The following is a 17,444-nucleotide window of genomic DNA, read 5'->3' as shown; positions in this document are numbered from 1 at the left end:
TGGTTTAGTCCTACATTTTATGAAGTTGAAAAGTTTACTATTGGAAAATCTATGCAACATTTATTGAGTACCTATTATATGCCAAACATCCTGCCAAACAGAGAACATACAGTAAGACAAGCTTTCTTTCCTTTAGTCAACAAAAATTTATTTAGTGCCTTATACACCAGGTCCTAGGAAGATATCCATGAATAATTTAGGAAGTTCTTATCCTCTTGGGTTTTTTTTTTTTTTCCTCTTGGAGTTTCTAGTCTAATAAGATGTTCCCAATCTAATAATGATGACATGTAAAAAAAAAAAAGTATATTATTTGATAATAGTCACATAAGACAGGCCCAGTAGAGGTGAATTGAAACCATGGAATCATAAGGTCCCATACACAACAGCAGCAGGGCGACAGGGAAAGGGAGCATTTTCGGCAAAGCGTTTTTCAACTCACTTGAATTAGAGAAGATTATAGAGGATGAATAATAATGTGTTGGTCTTTTTCCAAGTCAATATTATGTTTTCAAGACCTATTCCTTAAGGATATCTGACTAATAGATTATCTATTGTTATGTATTAACAGGGTAACACATTCTAAATTCTAAATTGTAAATGTTTTGTGATTCTATTTAGACAGGTAGTTATTGAAGGGTTCTGTATTTGGTTTTATATCATTAAAAAGGCATTCTAGGGGTGCCTACATGGCTCAGTCAGCTAAGCTCCAACTTTTGATTTCGACTCAGGTCATGATCTCAGGGTGTGAGATTGAGCCCAGCATTGAGCTCAGTGCTGAGAGTGGAGCCTGCTTAAGATTCTCTCTCTCCTTCTCCCTCTACCCCACCTTGCTCTCTCTTTCTCTTTCTCTCTCTAAAAAAAATTTTAAAATGCATTGAGTTACTCATTCTTTCTCTCAACTGCTCCTCCTTATGGCCAAAGGGGTTTGTTTGCAAGACTGACTCAATAACACTGCAGTTCAAGACTGTGGAACACAATAAAGTTAACTCACTTATGTAACTCTAACTTCCTTAGCGTATTGATCTGAACTACCAAATCCAAAATCTTCTCTAATGACAAAGTATCAGAAAAAAACATACACTTTTCGGCTTATGGAAACTGAGTCAAAAGTTAAAAATCCATACATATGCCCAGGTCTTAATTCCAACCAAACACAAAGACTGCTATGTATCAAACCATCACCTACAACAAAGTGCTATTTTAATGAAACATTTTAAGCAAGTGACTGGTTTCTGAACTTGTATTTGTCCAAGATTTTAAATAATTTCTAAAATAATTTCTACAGAATGATCACTTTTTATCTTAAATCAACATTTATTTTCCCATTCAAACTTCCTAATGTTTTTGCATGAGAGTTGTCTATCTTGAATGTAAGAGACCTCTAAAATTACAGCATATGGAAGTAAATGGTCAGGAAACTTGCTGGGTGTTTCTTCTACTTTCAAATCATCAGATAGTGACAGCAGACTTTATAAAGCAATTTCGGTATTGTAACTGTCATATATGGAATAAGAAAGATTGGTAAAAATTTTGAAAAGGAGTATCAGGAAATTACTCCCTCCACTCAGGCAGAGTAGTTTTTATTTAGAAGAAACACTGCAGGATCCAGGGTGTCAAGATTCTCGGTAAGACTGCTTGCTAGGCAGTCCTAAATCACCCAGTGACACCTACATGATGGAGTTAATATCACTGTTTTCAATGCCATAGAATGACTCTTTCTTCTTGGTACTTGTGGAGGAATATCTCAGTCTGTCACTCTCCTTTCTCAAATAAATACCTTTGAAAAAAAGTCAGTTCAGTGTCTTCCTAAACATGTTATTGCTAGAAGAGACAGTGTGCCAACACAGGAACAGCAGTTTCATTTATGGAAATAAACTTGCTTTGCATATCTCAGAAATTTTATTTTAAAAAGGAACAATTGCTTTGCAATATTCAAAAACTCCCCCATTAATGTTAGTTCTTTTTTCTTAATCACTTGTGAAACTGAGATAGTCACAGTAAGGTGAGCGAAGATCTCATTGAAATCCCTCCTTTTCTAAATTGTGGTCTTTCTGGTCATAGGAAGGTCATTCTTTTTTGTTTGTTTGTTTTTTGTTTTGTTTTGGTTTTGGTTTTTTTGTTTTTTGTTTTGATCTTTTTTTTATTTTTTATAAACATATATCTTTATCCCTAGGGGTACAGGTCTGTGAATCGCCAGGTTTATACACTTCACAGCACTCACCATAGCACATACCCTCCCCAATGTCCATAACCCTAGCCCCCTCTCCCAACCCCCCTCCCCAGCAACCCTCAGTTTGTTTTGTGTGATTAAGAGTCATTTATGGTTTGTCTCCCTCCCAATCCCATCTTGTTTCATTTATTATTCTCCTACCCCCTTAACACCCCATGTTGCATCTCCACTTCCTCATATCAGGGAGATCATATGATAGTTGTCTTTCTCCGATTGACTTATTTTGCTAAGCATGATACCCTCTAGTTCTATCCACGTTGTCGCAAATGGCAAGATTTCATTTCTTTTGATGGCTGCATAGTATTCCATTGTGTATATATACCACATCTTCTTTATAGGAAGGTCATTCTAAACATGGAACCCGGACAGATGAATGAAGAGGCAAAATAATGGACAGGTCAACTAAGATTAATAAATGTCCAAAGACTGTTCAACTTCAGTGCTGTATTTTATTGCTATATTTTATTTTATTAACTTCAAAAACATTTGAGACAGTTGTATCTCATCTAACTGTCCCTTAGAATTTCACTTAAAGAAAACAAAGACCTCATGTCTTCTGGGAGTTAAGAAGAGCCTACAGAAGACAATTTGTAGTCTATTTGTTCATCCTTACACCATCCTTGTATTAAAAAGGGGGAAAATTCCAAGAAAAAATACAAAGAGGTGGTGGGGAGAAAGGAAAGGGTAATTGGTATTCATAGGTCAAGTGTTGGTTTGTGTCTCAGTTTATAAAAGAAACCAGTGAGTAAAATACATATTCTAACTTTGAATTAGGAGGGGCAAGAGAATATAAGTCTGATTTTCTATTGCATGATTCACATGAGAAAAGTTTGTTCAAATTACCATTTTTGAACTATGTGAGTTTAAAGGCATGAAGATTTGGCTCAATCACCATTCTTTGCACTATGTCAGGGTTGGAAAAAATCTCCAAAGTCATCTTTTAAACTCCAACTTTCCATGTAAAGCTTGCATCTCAAGGGCTGAGTTCAAGTTTGAACATTTCCAAATAATAATCTCCTAAGACAATCCATGCCACTGTATTCTATTACATTGAAACTGGCCTTCCTGAGCTTTTCACACCCAGCAAGTATGAGTATATAGAACATATATAATTCCTCTTCCACCCAACACATCCATATGTACTTGAAGTCTTTGCTGACTAGGCGAAATTTCATTAGTTTATCCTGTAAGAATATCAGTTATCGAATTAGAGTATTTTGATTTATTCATGTAACAGGTATTTAGTGAACACCTGCATTATTCCTGTAACAGTACCAGGGATTGGGAGATGTAATGATGAGCAAAAACAAAAACATAACAAAAACCATGATCTGCACCTTCACAGAATTTACAGCTGTACGATGGCTGTCTACCCACAGGTTATATGAAATATATTGTTTTCGTGCATATGCTTTCATTCATTATGGCAAAAGAACTTTAAAAAGAAAAAGCTTACTGTCTATTGAACACTCAAAAGAAAAATCATGATTATCAACAGAAATACTCAATCGACATAATTTGAGAAACCATACCTCTACCAAAAATACATTACTGCTTATACTTATGGAGATAGTACAAATATACATAATATATAAGAAAGTCTTTTGCTATGATTGATTTATATAGACAAATTAATTTGTATAAGATATGATTCATTAAGAGAATTCAATTGCTTGAATAATCAAAAGTCATTAATGAAAATCAGTTAGCTGACTTTTTGTAGTTTGAAATTTGCAGATGAGCTGGATGTTGGTAGTAAGATTAGGTTAGGAGCAAGAAAAAAACATTCAAGAGGTGTCTGGGTGGCTTAGTCCAGTAAGCCTCTGCCTTTGGGTCAGGTCTGGTTCTGGGGTCCTGGGGTCCTGGCATTGGCCCATGGGCCTCCTTTTCCCACTTCTCCTCCCCTTGCTCATGCTCACTCTTTCTCTCTCAAATAAAATCTTTAAGGAAAAAAAAAAAGGAAAAAGAAAAAACATTCAAGACAAAGTTGTGTGATTTAGGTGACTGACATTACCAAGAATAATATATTGAGAACTCTGAAGGAAAAGTCCAGGAAGACTTCCATTGGTACCTTATACATAGCCATGTTATGAGAAGATGAATTCCTGTATCTTTGAAGCTGATTCAGAATCTTTTGTAGGTAAATGGACTCCTACCTTTATAATTGTAGTTGATTAAGCTTGCCATTATTTCATTAGTCATAGGCAACCATGTACAGTCTGGAACATAGTAGGCATTCAATGGGCATTTTTGACTAAGTGAACACATGAGCTGAAGTGAAAGTAAACTCAGAAGTGGAATAAAAGGGACTAGAGAGAAAGGGAGTTGTTAACTCATTCAATAAATATTTATCAATCTCTATAAATATATCAGGAACTGTGTGTCCAATATTGTTCCAGGGTATATGGGGGGGATGTAAACCAGACATGACTTACTAGACCTCAAGGAGTTTACAGTCTAATTGAAAAGAGAGCTATTAACCTGAAAAGCACTCATTATGATGTAAATATAATGTACACAGTATAAGCGGTATAATAAGACATATGGTGCCATGAGAGAGACAATAGTGAGATTTGACCTTATCAGGGAGGTCAGGGAAGGCTTGCCAAAGGAACTGACAAGGAATTATCCGGATGAAGTAAGGAGAAAGACAGTCTGGCAAGTGCAAATTTCTTACAGAAAAATGACGGCTAGTGGGATGTGGTATGAGATGAGGTCGGAAAGATCTTCACAGGCCATGCATAGAGGTCCTTATCTTAAAAGCAAAGCAAAAGCATCAGCATGTGTAGCAAGGTTAGCAATCTAATCATTACACTCAAAACATATACACAAAATGTGGTGTCATTATGTTGCATTGTATGTACATGTCCACATACACATAAGTTTTGAAATTGAGATATCACTGACATTATATAATTGATATGATAAAACTCACCCTTTTAAAATTAACAAGTCTGTGGCCTTCAGTATACTTGTAGAGAGGTACAAGGATCACCACTAATTTCAGAACATTTCACTGCCCAAAAAGATATCCTGTGCCCATTAGTAACTCTCTAATTACCTCTCCCCATCATGTAGGGCAACCACTAATCTACTTTCAGTCTCTATGTCTGTGCCTATTCTGGGCATTTATGTAAATGGAATCATAGACTATGTGGCCTTTTATGCCTGGCTTCTTTCACCTGCCATTATGTTTTCAAGTTCTAGTCATGTAGTACGTATCAGTTCTTCACTTCTTTTGGTTGCTAAATAATATTCCATTGTATGGATATGCTACATTTTATTTATTCATCAGTTGATGGACGTTTGGGTTATTTCCATTTTTGGCTATCATGATTAATGTTGCCATGAACATTTGCGTGCAAGTTCTTGTGTGGGCATATTATTTTCATATCTCTTGTGTATGTACCGTGAAGTGGGATTGCCGAGTCATACGGACATTCTGTGAGTGTTTACTATTAACATCCATGGCAGATGAACGTCCCGTGTTCTTCCCTCTCCATCGTCTTTGGAGTGTAGGAGTGCCCTTGGGTCCCTGCCTGCTTCTCCTGGGATCAGGCAGTATGTTTGCCACATGTGTCATTCAGCTCCTGGCAGACTGTCCATAACAGGCCTGCTGGCTCTAAACTCGGCATCCAGGCCACAGGGGAACTGAGGGAGAATCAGGAATGCAGACAGAACCCCTCTGACTGAACACACTGCAGCACCGTTTTAACTACGGTGGGCATTCCCCCAAGTGGGTGCAGGACTGCCCTGTGCTGGTTTCCTCCTAGGATCCCCAACCATGAGTGGAGGGATCATCTATCCACTCCTGTTGTTCCTCCCAGCTAGCATACTTGTCCCAAATGAGGGAGGCCAGGGGACACCCAGCCTGTCTCATCTCCACTTCAGAGTTTCAGGAACTTGGAATCAAGAGATGAGAATTCATCCAAGCATCTTCACACCCTCATTTCTGCTTCACCCCTTCTAGTCCACCAATCTGGGTAGACTTTATTTTTACGTGTGCCACAGTTCAGTGATTCTCTCTAGGGGATGTTTGGAACTCTGGGGAGGTGTTAATGGTTGTTGCAATGATTGGCAGCTGTGACTAGTGTTTAGCTGGACAGAAGACACAGATGTCTCACAGTGCTTAGGACTACCCTGTGCAACATTTTGCCGGACATTTTTTTTCATAACAGCTTCATTGAGATAAAACTCACATACTATGAAATTCACCTAATTAAAGTATTACTCATTTTTCAGTATATTTACAGAGTTGTGCAACTCTCCACAATCAATCTTAGAACAGTTCATGACCTCCCCCCCAGAGAAATTGTGTACACATTAGCAATGTCCCCATTTCACCACAACTTCTTATTCCAAGGCAACCATAAATCTACTTTCTGTCTGTATGGATTTGCCTATTCTGAGTATTTTGTATAACTGGTTGTATATAATATTTGCTCCTTTGCGTTTGACTTCTTTCACTTAGTGAATGGTTTTACGGTTCATCCACATATCAGTACTTCAATATTTTGATTGCCAAATATATTCCTTGTATGAATATACTACATTTTATTTATCCATTCATCAGTTGGTGAACACTTAGGTTGTTTCCACTTTGGACTATTATAAATAGTGCTGCTGGAACATTCTTGTACAAGCTTTTGTGTAGACATGTTTTTCATTTCTTTGGGTACACGCCTACGAGTGTAGTTGCTGGGTCATGCAGTAACTCTACGTTTAACTTTTTGCAGAAATGCAGACTATCCGTCACGGTAACTGCACTCTTTCACATTCTCGCCAGCGGTGGATGAAGGTTCCAGTTTCCTCCGTATCCTTGCTAATCCTTGCTATTGTCTGTCTTTTTTTACTATAATGATTCTAGTTAGAATGAAGTGCTGTCTCATGGTGGTTTCATCTGCATTTCCTGAACAGCTAATGATGTTGAACATCTTTTCATGTGTTTATTGGCTCTTTGTATACCTTCTCTGGAGAACTATGCCTGATGATTTAATATCCCACTAGGCTTTCATAAAGGTGAAAAAAATGCTTATAATTATCTGAGCCTAGAATCTAATTCTAGTTCACATACACAGTTGACCCTTGAAATACATAAGGGTTAAGGCTGGGCACTGACACTCAGCGCAGTTGAAAATCCACATATAGAACAGTCCATTAACACGTATCTTGTGTGTTCTGTGTATTCTATACTGTATTTTTACAATAAAGTAAGCTCGAGAACAAAAAATATTATTGAGAAAATACATTGACAGTACTGTACTATATTTATAAAAAAGAGTCTGCATATAAGTGGACCTGCACACTTCAAACCCACGAAGTACTTTTGCATGATTCTTAATAGACCATGAATTCAAGAAATGCACGTACCATGTAAATTGAGTGTGGCTTATACCTTGTTTTGTTTGGAAGTTTAGCAAGATTTGCCCATGGCTTCGGAATGCATCACCAGTGGCTGTGCCCTCACGGTGTACGAATTGTGGGTACAACGTGCTTTTCAAGATCAGTCCTCTGTTGCTGCAACCTGCAAATATGTATCCAAGGGAGTTTGAAACTCCTTTTAACAGATTTAGAAATACAGGGATCTCACTGAATGTTAATGATCAGGATTTTTAAAAATATATATTTTGCATCATTTCTAACGTTTTTAATGTTGTAGAACACACTGTGATCTATGCTATGAAAGTTACATATTAAAATTATGTAATTTGTAACAGTCTATTGTTTTTTAATCTTACTTTGATTCTGTTCCCAGAAGCCTGTCAAACCACCCTCATTTGATATGGTATTGTTTTCCAATCTGCCTTCTTCCTCTAAGAATACAGTATCCAAGGTCTTATTATACCAAAGATTGGATGCAGTGGGATTTTTTAGACAGGAGACCTGTGTTGCGTGCATGTGTGATACTTCATCACTGCCTATCCGTTATCACAATAAAGGGAATTATTTTATATTGTGTAACAAATAAAACCAAACTGATTTGTACAAATATCTTATTTCCTCATTTTCTCCATTTCAACTATCTCTAATTTGTCTTGGCTGTTATCCACAGTTCAACTATGGTTATTTCCCTCTTTCTCTTATCATATACAAGTAAGTCTCATCTGATATTACATATCCTAATTCTGGTTTTTATTTCCATTTCCACTTGTACTTCTGCCCTTTCATTTCCTTGTATTTATTAGACAGAAGAATTTTTTTTTACTTCTCTTAAATGCAAACTTTCTCATTATAACAAGACTCAAGCATCTGACCCCTTCATTATGTCCTCTAGTCTAGACATGTCTAGGCTAGAAAGACTTATTATTTTGTAATAAATTACTTTCTTTCTCCTTTATATTAGGCTTAGGTTATTATATTGATTTTTTTTGGAATTCTATGTGGAGATAATTTATATTATCTACGACTTTCATTTCAGAGTAATAAAGAAAGCATTATAAAACATTGGTTATGGAAAAGGAACATTGGATCTGAGAGGGTTGAGAACCACTGCTCCCTCATCCACCATGGGACGACAGCAAACTTCATAGCCTGGCTATCATGTCACAGAAGGATGGGGTATCTTCTCTATACTATGGCATGCTCTGTGATCTCAAATTACTAGGCTTAGTTCTTTACAGGCTACAGAATTTTTTTTTTAATTTTTAAATTTTTTTAAAATTCATTTACTTATTTGACAGAGAGAGAGATCACAAGTAGGCAGAGAGGCAGGCAGAGAGAGGGGGAAGCGGGCTCCTTGCTGAGCAGAGAGCCTGATGGGGGGCTTGATCCCAGGACCATGGGATCATGACCTGAGCTGAAGGCAGAGGCTTAATCTACTAAGCCACCCAGGTGCCCCTAGCCTACAGAAATTTAGATAATCATCCCTAGCCCAAGCCTGGTTTCAAGATTAAAGAAGTCAGGTAACTTCCTTCTCATGCCCAGGGCAGTAAGCCTCAAGGCTCAGCTTCGAATGTGGAAGATGATGAACTCATGATTTAAAGGCCAAATTAGAACATGGTATTTTAATGACTGCTAACTATAAATGTTTTAATCAGGGCAGAAGGTAACATAATCATGTTTGGGTTCTATAAATTCCAGCTGCTATCACAGATAATGGACAGTGAGAGGCTCATGTATTGACTGAAGAAAAACGTAACAGACTTTCTGGTTTTCTCTGAAATAGAGTCAAGAGATGGCCGGTATTCCCGGTATGAGGTACCATTATATTGACCCTTTGTTCACTAAAAGTCATCTGGGACCTTAAGGGATTAACAGTCTAATAGTATAATTTACAAAGACAAGAGACACACAATTGGGCAGTGGCTCAATGACCTTAAGAATCTAGTTCCTTTATATTCTAAATGTTTGTATTGACTACCTCTAAGCAGCATGGTTTCTCAGCCATGGACTGGATCTCTACAGTTTCTAGCTAATAAAGAGAGACAGATCTTAGAAGGGGAGCCCAGTTGCTGCTTCGTGAGCTGGAAAATATGGAGACTTTATGCATTCTTGCTTTCTCAATCTGGATCATCCCGTTTTATTTTAGTTTTCATCTATGATTTAATGAGGTTGAATTAGATCCAATATCGTGATATTGCTTATAATTATCACAGGATGTTACAGCAACAGCATTCGCATTGTCCACGCCAATTGTTTAATGAACATTGTACTGTTGACCCAGCCACCAATATGTTATGTTATGACATTCCAGATCAGAGAGGAAGAAAGAAATCACCAACTACCTCACACTATTTTGGGGAGGAGGTAGGTATAAGCTGCTTGGGATGGAATACCTAACTCAAGATGGCCAAGAAAGAAATTCCTGAGAGGGATCATAGAATCTTTTCATGGAAAATATTCAATAAGAAAAAATACATCTATTCATATTGGTAATAAGCAAAGAGATGAGCTGAGGATGGATTTCTTTGTCCCTTTCAGACAAAGGATTCTGTTATTCCTTAAGGATGATAACTAAGATTAAAATAAAAATGTAAGGTTCTTCAGGTCATTTGCTGGCAGACTTCTTGATTAAAATTGCTAGTTGACTCTGTGTACCTTAGTAATACACGCTTTCTGTTGCTTTTTCCCTGTTTCACCAGTAATTACATAATAAAATGGAGAATCTTTATGAAAGAAGACTTCTTACTGAACAGATTCAGCAAGCCCTTTCCTTACCATATTGGTTTTCTAAGGCTGCCATACAAATGACCACTAACAGTGCAGCTTAAACAACAGAGATTTATTGTCTCGTTGTTCTGGAGGCTACAAGTACAAGATCAAGGTGCAGGCAGGACCTCGCTTTCTCTGAAGGCATGAGGAAAGGACCTGTTCCAGGCCTTGTTCCTAATGTCTGGTACCTCTTTGCCTTGTGAAGCCTCACAACCTTCACATGATGCTCTCCCCGTGTGCGTGTCTCTGTCTCTGTGTCCAAATATCCCCCTTTTTCTAAGGATACCAGTTATACTGGAGTAGGATCTCCCCTCCTCCAATGTGACTTCATCTTAACCAATCAACTCTGCAACAACCCTATTTCCACATAAGGCCACATTCTGAAGTACTAGGGGTTAAGACCATAACGTATACATTTGGAGGTGGAGGAGACACAATTCAACCCATAAGTTTACCCGTTTTCTTAAAGTAATAATGCTTTAACTGTGAAATTATGGTTGTGGGAAAGGAAGTAAAATCGTGGTTTTGAAGAGTGGTATGACTACCACGACTTCTAGTTTCAATTTCTAGTCCTCCTGCTTATTTTTCTTCTTGTATTGAAGAAGAAAAATAAGAGAAGTCTCAGACACTGGTAAGTGTCCATAGTCATCCTGAGTGTTTTTTTGTGACAGACAATAGAATAGCAATAGAGATACAACTACTCATCTTAGAAGAATGTGCAAAATTACCAGCCAAACTTCAAAGTGTCAAGAAATTGCTACTTTTAGATTTGAGCATATAAACACTGCTGACATACACCTCAGCTTCCTGCTGCCCTTTTCCTCAAGATTAAGAGTCATGAAAGCCAACCCCAGACCAAGCAAAACCGTGAAGTAAAGGAGAATTGCCTTTTGCCTCTTCCCTTCTCTTCCTTCCCTCGCTTCCTTGCACACTTGCCAGTATCTTGTCTGCCTTTCCTGGCCCGCATCCTCTGGGATCCTGTAGACATTCTGCCCAAGCCTGCCAACCTTTGTGCTTGGCCCATCTTGCCACTACCTCTCCAGGTTTATTATTATGGAATCCAGCTGCAGAAATCTGCCAGTTCTGTATTTCTTCAGGAAAGATGAGATCTTTGATCATAATTTGCAAAACTAATGAGCTTGATCCACGATAATGTGGTTGTGGGAGACTGATAAAGGATCCTTCCATCCCTTCTGGGTAAACCTGTGTTGAAAAAACTAAACTTCTGAAACAACAATGTCTCTGGTGTATAATTCAGCATGGTGGCTTTCACTGGGATCCTCACACAGGGATAGCTACATAATTTGCAGGGTGCAGTGCAAAATGAAAATGAAAACTGGCCTAGAACCAGTGCCCCAAATCAAAGAAGAGAGACAACCCCCAAAGTGTTGTAACTTCCACGCCAGTACACACTCAGTACCTGGATTGAGAATGTTCCAGAGGCTCCCTCTGAGTCACCTGCCAAGGGTGCTGGGGTGCTGCCACTTGAGATACCATAGGCCATGTACCTGACTCTGCCCCACGTGCACTGGCACCAAGGACACTGCCAGGGACAGGATGGGACAAGAGAATGCAGACTGCCCCCTCTGCTAAGACGACCTTGTTGCTAGGCCAGAGAGAGGGTAACAGTAGTCTTGGGGTAAGAGTGGGGAGGAGAAGACAAGGTGGGCCCAGGACCAGGGGAGCAGAGAGCAGGGAGCCAAGGACCTAGGGGAGAGGGTGACAGGGGGCACTGCATGTCAGCCGAGGCTCCAAGTCCCCAGTGAATGCTCCATTGTTCCATCAGACTTCACTTACAAAACACAAATTCAAAGATAAAATTCTTGAGCTTCAAGACACTAGCCACAGAGCATTAAGCCCCAAGCATGGAGGCATCCCAGAAAAGGGGGCAATATTTTCATGCACATAGATCTTTGGAGTGGTCCTTCAATCCCATGACATCATAAGCCCACCAAGACATAGTACAAACAGTATAGGATTTGGAACGAGAAGACCCAGATTTGTGTCCTGAGTTTCAAACTTACTAACTAGATAATGTTGTCATTAAACTTTATAAAACCACGCTTTGTCATTTGTGATGTGATCATGTAAGCTGGTATCCTATAGGGGTTAAATGAAATGAGGTTAGCATGACAGAGACTACAAGCTAGCTATGTGCTTCATCTCTGGGTACACACCTAGACTATGTTCCCTTGTCCTTCTTACAGATAGGTGGAGCCATATGACTAAGTTCTCTACAGCACAAGGTGAGCAGCTGTGACATATGCCACTGCCAGGCCAGGCCCAGAAACATCTCCCACAACACTCCTCTATACCTTTCCTATTCCGCAGGCTGGTGAGAAGCACTGATGAGGCCCCAGAAACAGGAAGTCTTAACCTGGGGTACATGGGAGTCCCAAAAGATCTATGGATAGACTTCAAAGAATCTGCAATATGAATGAGAAAAACCTTTAAATCTTTATTTTCACTAACCTCTACTTAAAGTGTTGCATTTCCTTTCATTATTAATGTAGGAAACAAAGCACAGCACTGGGAGCATCTTCTGACTCTTTCACCAATAAAAACCACCAACGTTGTCATATTTCATTACAATCGTTGCAGACATCTCAAAATACAATGTATGCTCATCACTGCTCTGATGTTATAGTAGTTACTAGACCCATGGCTAGACCTTATTATTTAATGCATTAATAAAAAGAACATATAATACTATGTCACAAACTAGCTCCTTTAAAACTTTAATGACTACATTTCAACATAATTTTCATTATGTAATCATAGATACTTTATTTTATGCATCTGTAAACATTATTCCAAAAAAGGAAGTTTAGAGTCTCAACCAGAATGCTGAAGTGGCCCATGACACAAAAAGATTAAGATTCCTGGTAGGATTATGCCAAGTAGGAAAAAAATCTAAACCCAAAAGTTTATTTCCTATGGGATTCCATCTACATGTCTTTCTGGAAAAGGGAAATTTATAGGGACAGAGATCAGTGAGGGAGGAATGGAGTCTGACTATAAAGGGACACATGGGTAGTTTTTGGAGGGATGGCAATGTTCCAAGTCTCAGATGCGATGATGGCTACACAACCCTATATGTTTGCCAAAACTATCTGAGCCATGCACCTGAGAAGGGAGAATTTCACTATACATTAAATTAGACCTAAATAGGGGTGCCTGGGTGACTCAGTTGGTTAAGCATCTGAATTCAGCTCAGGTCATGATCCCAGAGTCCCAGGACTGAGCCCCACAACAAAAGCAGAACACTCCTAACTCTTCATCAGACTCAGTAAAAACACAACAAAACAATAAAACAAAGACCTACATTGCATGCTTAGTCATTGTTATTGGCTGAATTGTGTCCCCTTAAAATACATATGCTCAAGCCCTCACCCCCATAACTCGGAGTGTGAGTGTTTTTGGACACAGGGTCTTCAAAGAGGTAATTAAGTTAAACTAAGTAATAAGGGTGGCCCCTATTTCAACATGACTGGTTTCCATATAAGAAGGGGAAATCTGGACACAAATACACAGAGAGGAGAAAAAAAAAAAAAACGCCTAATGACCTTCTCAGGAAGAAGGTAGCCCTCTACGCGGCAAAGAGAGAGACCTCAGAAGAAGCCAACTCTGAGAGAGGTCTCAGAAGAAGCCAACACCTTGATCTTGGACTTGCAGCTTCCACAGCTGTAAGAAAATAAATCACTGGCATTGAAGGCACCCAGTCTGCTACTTCATTATGGCAGCCGCAGCAAGACAAACACAGCTGTCATTATTCTTCTTCTACATATTTCATTTAAAGTCATAGCATTGTAGAGCTGAAACGTGCCCCAGCATCCATTATTCAAGCCAATGTCATTCCATGTACAGCAATAATAACTAGCAGTCTTGAGTGTCTACGGGGTGGCAGGCACTGTGAGGGGTGGGCTGGAGCTCACTTCATCCCCCGACCCAGTGTCCTGCCTCAATGACTGTAAAGACATCTTGAAATGCAAAGTTGTAGAGAGGTTGGTTGTCTGGCAAAAGTCTGAGACCTGCTGGAACTCACTCTTCTTGGCCTCTGCAGGTACTTTATAAAGGATCTGAGTCCTTTAGGAAAATGATGAGTCTTCTGGACCAGAAGCATCTGTGAGAATGGCTAGATACTAATGCCAGAGAAGGGAAGGGAAAGAGTTCACGGTGATGAGGTTCAGGTTGGAAGAGGAAAACCTAAAGAGCAGGGGTTTAGAACATGAGAAACAGGAGTGTTCACTCTACAGACAGATTTAGAAGCTGGCACACACTCTACCTGCTTTTACAGACAATCTACACAGAGGTAGGAAATTCTGGGATTTGGGAGGTTTTTCTTTTTTTTTTTTTTTTTAAAGAATTTATTTATTTATTTGACAGATCACAAGTAGGCAGAGAGGCAGGCAGAGAGAGAGGGGGAAGCAGGCTCCCTGCTGAGCAGAGAGCCCCATGCGGGGCTCGATCCCAGGACTCTGGGATCATGACCTGAGCCAAGGGCAGAGGCTTAACACACTGAGCCACCCAGGCGCCCCTGGGAGGTTTTTCTTTTGAAGGAACTGCTTTTCTTCTCTCATACCTATACAGCCTTAAGTTGAACTCTTTCACTTTATACTTGAATGTGTTCCTGACATCCTCATTAAAACCAGACTAAAATTTTCTTTTTAAAACTCCTAAATAAAACCTACAGCTCATCTCTACGGTGTGAAATGGAAGATGTTAATTGTAAGCCTGAAACTATTTTTTGCAGTGTTAAGGAAGTTGCCTCTTCTATGCTGCATTTATGTAAGTATGTCCTAAATCAGTGGTTCTCAAACTGTGGTCCCCAGGCCAACAGCACTAGCATCCCCTGGACTGGGGACTTGCTAGAAGTCCCCACCCAGACATGCTGAATAAGAAATTCTGCAATCTGTGTTTTAGTAAACCCTCTTGCTGATTCTGATACATGCCTGTGTTTTAGCACCTCTGCTCTGTAACAAATATTTTTAAAATTTTGTAAGTCTTTAAATCCAGATTCCGAAATCTTTAATAAGTAAAATGATTTAAAGAGGAAAGTGGTCAGAATCACCCAAGACAATTACTGAATAATCTTCTGTCAAAGATTCAACACCACCTATCAAAGTGATTCCTGTGTTTTGGTCTTTTGGGTACCTTTCAATAACAAGAGTCTGTGAGCCTTGAGAGAATCCAAGGAGCCTAATTAAACAATTGGGTAATTCCAAAGAATTGGCACTTTCATTTTTTTTAAAGTTTCAATTTTCTATTCTGTTGCCAAAAAACTGCCATTTCTGGGAAAATGTTATTTTGAAGCATAACTTATTCCACTTAGCATTTTGAAATCAATATACGGCATATGCCAAAATGTTAACAAGAGTTAGCTCTGGGCAGAAGAATTATAGATGTATTTTATTCATGTCTTTGTATTAATATTTTTCTTTAAAATATTAAGGTAAAATTAGGCAAACATATGAGGTTCCATTAAACTACGTGAAACTCATCATTCATAATGACTATAGCCAGATCCACATTCATAAGTAAAGTTTCGTTTTAATATTTTATTTATTTATTTAAGAGAGAGAGAGAGAGCATGAGCACACGGGTTGGGGCTAGGGGCAGAGGGAGAGGGAAGGAGCCAAGCAGACTCCCTGCTCAGTGGGGAGGCCAACATGCAGCTCAATCCCAGGACCTTGAGATCATGACCCAAGCAGAAGTCAGTTAACCAACTAAGCCACACAGGGACACTGAAAGATCTTTTTTTTGAGGTTGGGGGTACAGGGGGACAGCAGGAGAGACTCTCAAGCAGGATCCACACCCAGAGCATGAGCCCATGTGGGGTCCATCTCTCAACCCACTGAGACGAACCTGAGCTGAAATCAAGAGTCAGATGCGCAAAAGACTGAGCCACCCAGGAGCCCCAAGAAAGATTATATATTTATAAATTGACATAGAAAGCATTTTCAATGAACAAGACTGAACAGAGAACTTTTTTTCCCATTGTTTTTCTTCTTTTCCTTCTAACATGTCACAGGTGGACTGACTATACTACATAAGAATTAGGCAGGAAATATTCTAGGGAAGAAGTCCAAATAGATTTATTTTAATTATAACAGAGGGTTTTTTTGTTTTTGTTCTTTTAATGGCAAAATTTTTTCTACACTAAATAAAGAATTTGCTTTGGAATCTATAGAGAAAATCTTTCTATAATACATAGAGTCATTATATGTAACCCTTTGTCACGCTTAACGGTCTTCAGTTCCATGGGCTGTTGATGGCAGTTTGGTTGATTGGCAGTTACACTGTAATGACAAGGGATTCATATTTTAACTACTCACTCTTTATTGCAGTAACTGAGATTGAAGTTTTTTTATTTTCTTCACTTTGATTCTTCAAGAAGTGTTTTCCTTGACATAGATCTATTGTTTCCATTTTTAAATGTTTTTCATTTAGATTTCCTTTAGGTGCTTCCTGTGAATTTTATGGGCCTCCATTTGTATTATTGCCGTAGTTGTCATTTCTGAAATCAATGAAGTACAGTCTTCCACAGGGCTGACTTTTACCAATCTAGTGAGCTAGAAGAAGGTTTGGCATTTTATTTCTCTACAGTTTCCTACCTAAATAATGACTCTGTAATGTTGTTATACTAACTTTTTGAAATCTTAAACCTGGCCTCTTTTCTTATGTTCATTTTTGTCATTTCCCATATACCGTGCTATTTATTGTCTTTGCACTGTGGTTTAGTTAGCGTCAAAAGCCCTGGATTCAGGCCAGTTTCCGCCATTTACTGATTCTATGAATCACTTACCTTCTTTGAACTCCACTTTTTTCAGCTGTAAAATGGAAGTAATATTAACTACATCGCAGTGGTTATAAAAAAAATAATATTATATGAAAAGAAATAATATCATAGTGAGACCATAAAATTTTAGAGTAATTACTTTTATTGCTTTCTCTCCTGATACAAGTGCCCCAGGTAGCATGAAGTAACTAGAGAAGGGAATGGAAAAAGTGCAATTCAAAAGAATTAAAGTTTGTCTTCAGAACTGAGCCTAGAACTTGTCCT

This window comes from Lontra canadensis, unplaced genomic scaffold (assembly GCF_010015895.1).
Source record: "Lontra canadensis isolate GAN:19392208 unplaced genomic scaffold, GSC_riverotter_1.0 scaffold2, whole genome shotgun sequence".
NCBI classification, from domain to species: Eukaryota; Metazoa; Chordata; class Mammalia; order Carnivora; family Mustelidae; genus Lontra; species Lontra canadensis.
The sequence above is the reverse complement of the archived record's forward strand: the minus strand, read 5'-3'. Positions refer to the sequence as shown.